The sequence below is a fragment of the Protopterus annectens genome, chromosome 12.part0 (assembly GCF_019279795.1).
Source record: "Protopterus annectens isolate FY-2018-M chromosome 12.part0, PAN1.0, whole genome shotgun sequence".
NCBI classification, from domain to species: domain Eukaryota; kingdom Metazoa; phylum Chordata; order Ceratodontiformes; family Protopteridae; genus Protopterus; species Protopterus annectens.
In genome coordinates, this window is record NC_056746.1 from 503,509,743 (window position 1) to 503,515,742 (window position 6,000).

At 41.8% G+C, this 6,000-nt stretch overlaps 1 protein-coding gene across 5 annotated transcripts in view; it reads right to left on the reverse strand.

Moving 5' to 3' along the window:
• EEF2K (eukaryotic elongation factor 2 kinase) overlaps positions 1-6,000 on the reverse strand; it is a 469,356-nt gene that overhangs the window by 217,626 nt on the left and 245,730 nt on the right. The window lies entirely within an intron of this gene.

Here is a 6,000-nt window from a genome sequence, read left to right on the forward strand (position 1 = left end):
GGAACGTATCATCGTGGAACTCATAAACAAAGACATTGGTAATCTCCAAACTCTGGACCCTACCCAGTTTGGATTTGTAAAAGGCAGATCATGTCTCCTAAACCTGATTGACTTCTTTGAAGCAGTCACCAAAGCCATAGATGAGGGCAAAATGGTTCACACAGCTTATCTAGACCTCGTCAAGGCTTTCAACACCATCCCCCACTCTGGAATTATAGATAAGCTCACTAAACTAGGTATAAATCCCTATGTCACAAGATGGGTTGCCAACTGGCTCACAGACAGAACCCACACTGTGAAAGTAGCGGATTCCAAATCTGACTTCAGACCAGTGACAAGTGGAGTATCACATGGTTCAGTCCTGGGTCCTCTCCTGTTTGGTATCTACTTCTCTGAAGTGCAGGCTAACACAGAAGGTCTTTGGCTAACAAAGTTTGCAGATGACTGCAAACTAGGAGCCATAATCGAAACTCCTAACGATGTGGACAAACTACAAAAGGGCCTCACTGAGACAGATACCTGGTGTCAAAGCCATGGCCTGAAGCTCAATGCCAAAAAGTGTATTGTCTTCCCCTTTGGTAAAAACTCTGTACCCATGAATTACCACATAGCTGGTAGTCTACTTAATGCCGAAAATGTGATAAGAGACTTTGGGACACAGGTGGACAGTAGTCTCTTCTTTGATAATCACATCGCCACAGTGGTCAGGAAATCCTTCTACGTGGCTCATCTCATCACAAAAGGATTCTCATCCAGAAAAAAAGAGGTCATTGTTCCCCTCTACTCATCACTCATTAGACCCATTATAGAGTACAATGCCCCTTTTGGTATGTACCTCACAAGACATCTACAACAACTGGAAAGACCACAGAAATACCTCACAAAGAGGATTACTGGCCTCAAACAGATGCCCTATGCAGACAGTCTCAAAAAACTACAGCTTTACTCCATCGCATATCGCCTACTCAGGGGCAATCTCTGCCTAACATACAAAGCTATGTCAAACCCAGAGCTGTTGGACATGCTCCACTTAAAGAAATCCCAATCCCTCCGAGCTACACGCTCTAGGGACCTAATCCTTGTCACCACAATAAACAGAACATGCTGGAGGGATAGATTCCTGTCCCAGAGACTTCCCATACTCTGGAACAGACTACCTATCTATGTCAAACAGAGCTCCTCATTAGCACTCTTCAAGAAAAATCTTGATGATTGGATGGGAAATGGGAAATTCACCCCAGGGATCACTTCTGTGGCTCTGCTCGACAGGGGCACAGGAAAATATTTATTATTTTATTTATTTATTTTATATTTGTTGACCGGGCTAGTCTAGCTGGATACATATCCATTTTCAGTAGAGGCCCAGGGAGAAAAGCTCCAAACATGAGTAAATTATAACATTCAAACATTCAAAAAATGACTAGTTTCAATTACATAGCAAGACATACTAAGAAATGTTATTCATTTGTGAACAATGTATGGTTTCATTAGAGTAGGTGTAAGAAAGAATCAAGTATTAGTTCTTTAGTAGGTGTCATGTACAATCAGACAAGAGGTTACAGTATTTGAACATTAGCATTCCCTTGAAAAATAAATCATTAAGTCAGCAGAAAGAAGAGAATGGGAAGGAAAAGATGCAGGTAAAAAAGTTTGGGTTGGTCGTAATTATTCAAGAGTTGTAGGGGGGTATTTGTTCTTGGGTGGAACCATTTTCTTGGGTGGCGAAAGCCAGGGTACATTTTTTGGCTAGGCTTATATAGGCCCTAGGGCCAATAGCCTAGTACCTACCTATGAACCTATTTGCACCAGTGCTGCATAAAACATTCTGCAGACCAAAACAGCGGCCTCCACTAAAAGACGGCAGACAACTATATACAATGCTTGGAAGGTGTGGCTTCAGGCATGCATTATGCTTCCTCTTTTAGTTACATTTTATTGTTTCAAAATTACAACAAGCATATGCACATTTACTGTGTACAAAGGTAAACAGTAAAGCAGGAGTTACTGAGAGAGTAACACACAACACATTTTTTCTACAATTCATTTTAGTAGTAGCTTTGATGAATGGCAGAACTTCAGCATGGCTGAATTTACTATGCAGAGTTATGTAACAAGTTAAGCAATTCTCCTCTGCTGACCCTAACATCTGCCTTCAGGAAGTGTAACATGTACAATACAAAATAAACCTTCACTTAAAACTAAACCTTACTGGAGTTATGCAAAAAAAAAAAAAAAAAAAAAAAAAAAAAAGACATCAGCTGGAAAGCCAGCATGGCTTAAAATCAGTTCTACAATTAAAATGCTAAATTATGTTGACTAAAGAAAATGCACTTATTAGTTAATTTCACAAACACAATGGTTTCCACCCTTGGGATACAACAGTAGTCTGCTGTGACAAAACTCTTTGTAACCTTGACTTGGAGAACAACATGAGAATTGAGTGACTGACTTTTTTCATATCTGCTGTTGGCTACCTGCAACATTCCTGGACAAGTTATATATCACTGTTGCTTTAAGATACAGTTCTCATGCCTATTAAAGGCAAAAACATAACACAGAGGCTGGTGGTGAGATGCTGTCATTCTCTGAGCTGAAATCCCAGTCAGGTGACTTCTGCTGTAAACAGCCAACTCCCTACTGAGTGCAGTGCTAACAATGCCGTAAGGGAAGGCAGTATGTGCTGAACAGCTCCATTGTGTACAGCAGAGAAGTCACGCTCTAATCAAACTGCTCCAGATGTGTGCCTAGTGAACCTAATGCAAATGTGGCTCAATGAATAAGCAGCTATCATATATAACAATTTCACTCTGGGAACAGCAACTTAAGAGATCTTTAAAGGTGGCATGCAAAATACAGTCAAAACTCAATGCAAACATATGGTATTACTATAACAGGCATCCAAAGCTCCTGGCTACTGAAAAAATCCTTGATAGTGAATTTTCTCAGTACTGCATTCTCAAAAACAAACCTTCCTTATAAGGCGTACGCTGGCCTAAACATGACCCGAAACGTAAATAAATCATCCCTCCCCACCTTCTTCACTACTGATCTAGGAAAAAACAGCTGCTCGATTTTTCTTCAAAAATATTTCTGCTTCAGGGCTGTGTGCAGCAAAGTTTCTTATTCTCGACTTATTCAACGTCTTGTAAACTGCCAATTCATAAATGATACAGACCTTTTACAGTACATAAACAGGGGATAATTGGCTAGGCTTAAAATGGCTCACAAGAGCAGTTAGCCTAGTACTAATCTATGGTACTTCTGTGATGGCTTGGTGGTTAACTACTGTGAAGATAGTGTATAGGGTCCTGGGTTTGAGACCTGCGTGGCTGTTTATTTAACCTCAGCCTCTCCACAGGCTACGTGCCCATAAAATGGTGCACAGCAACGGTTATTCCTCTCCACAAAGGAGGGGCCACAACTGACCCTGGTAACTATCGCCCCCATAAGCCTGACTAGCCTGGTCTGCAAGGCTATGGAGCACATCATCATGGAACTCATTAACAAAGACATTGGGAACCTCCAAACACTTGACCCCACCCAGTTCGGCTTTCTTAAGGGCAGATCATGCCTACTAAACCTGGTTGACTTCTTTGAGACAGTCACCAAGGCCATAGATGAGAGAAAGATGGTTCACACAGCCTACCTTAACCTCGACAAGGCTTTCGACACCATTCCCCACTCGGGTATTACAGAAAAACTCACCAGCCTGAACATAAACCCCTACGTCACGAGATGGGTTGCCAACTGGCTTACAGAAAGAACTCACACGGTAAGAATAGTGGGCTTCAGGTCCGATTCTAAACCAGTCACAAGTGGTGTCCCGCAAGACTCAGTCCTGGGACCCCTACTGTTTGGCATATACTTCTCAGACGTACAGGCAAATACAGGAGGACTATGGCTAACCAAGTTCGCTGATGACTGCAAACTGGGAGCCATAACTGACTTTCCGGCTGACATGGACATCCTCCAAAAGGGCCTTACTGAGACAGACACCTGGTGTCAAAGTCATGGCCTCAATCTAAATGCCAAAAAATGCAGAGTCATCCCGTTTGGGAAAAACACCCACAAATTACCACATAGGTGGCAGCCCCCTTAATACAGAAGAGGTAATAAGAGATCTGGGGACCCAGGTAGATAGTAATTTCTCCTTTGACAATCATATTGCCAAAATAGTTAGGAAATCCTTCTATGTGGCCCATCTAATTACTAAAGGGTTCGCATCTAGAAATAAAGAGGTTATAGTGCCCCTCTACTCGTCACTCCTTAGACCCATCATAGACTACAATGCCCCATTTGGGATGTACCTCACAAGACACTTCCAACAGCTGAAACAACCACAAAAGTACCTCACCAAGACGATTACTGACCTCAAACATATGTCCTATGCAGCCCGACTGGAAAAACTCCAGCTGTACTCAGTGGCATATCGCTTACTCAGAGGTGATCTCTGCCTGACTTACAAGGCCATGTCCAACTCAGAATTGATGGATATGCTCCACCTAAAGAAATCCAAGTCACTGTGAGCCACGCGCTCTAGTGAGCTAAACCTCGCCACAACAATAAATAGAACATGCTGGAGGGATAGATTCCTGTCACAGAGACTCCCCATGCTTTGGAACACAATTCCAAACTACATTAGGCAGAGCCCCTCACTAACACTCTTCAAGAGAAACCTTGACGAGTGGATGGGTAACAGAAAATACACCCCTTGGATCACTTTATTGGCTCTGCTTGACAGAGGATCAGTTAATTAATCAATGGGGTGGCGAAAGTCGACACACTTTGGCTAGGCTTATAAATGCCCTCGGACAGATACCCTAGTACCTACCTATGAACCTATTATGGCTAACTATGACTTCTTCTCCCTCCACTAAGTACCCCTTCCTCTCAAAACCCTTCCTTTAACCATTCTAATGTACTAGTATTAGAATAGTGTTTTGTTTTGTATATGCTGTTACAATTGTCTTGCAAAGTGTAGTATATTAAACTGTTAGTTATGTCTTAAACAGTTGTGACACACTGCATGCTTTAGGATTTCTGCCTGTTTCTGAGACTAATATTACAAATTTGTACCTTTACAAATGGGGGTATGTTTGCAGAACAGCAGGTTTATGTGGCTGTTTCATTTAGTCACAAAAGGTCACCAATCAGGAACACATGACTTTAAACATTTTTTTTTTCTAACCTCCCCTCGCAGGGGTACTTCCCATGTGGAGTGCTTGCCCCCCATACTGTCTTATTTATACAGACTGCTCAACTTCATAGAAGTGAATGCCCCATCCCCAATCTTGTCATTTACTAAAACAGTGGCTACCTGATATCTGACATTTTATGGAATGAATGCAAAAATCTTAAATTACCAGTCTTTAGTTGTGTGTGTATACAAAACAAGGCAGTTCTCACTGTATTTTACAGTAACTTTTCTTTAGCCTTGTCTATCATTCTCTATGTCTATAGACTTTTTCTGTTCTGCATTTTGCTGTCAGGTGCCAATGACAACTAATACACACTCCGTGGCTACACAGGTATAAGTGTTTTGTAAAGTACAACACAAATCCAAATGTTAAGACATCTGTAAAGTAAGAGTGTCAGAAAGTGATTACACACAATGAACTCTATAAACACACACACTTGTGCACACACATGTGAAGGAGGCAAATGACAAATGCAAAAAGTACACTAAAAGGTTATTACAATGTGAAGGAGGCAAATAAATCCAAAAATTACACTAAAAGGTTATTATAACGTAAAAATCTATGACCTTAAGAAAGCAAGGTGTCTATTCTTCTTTCGGCTTTTCCTGGTTCGGGGTTGCCAAAGTGGATCACCTGTCCACTCATGATTGGCAGTGGAGTTTTACAAAGTTGAGTTGCCAGCCCGGCCCCCAACCTTCCACAGAAGGCACACACACACACACACACACACACACACACACACACACACACACACACACACACACACACAGACACACACACACACACACACACACACACACAC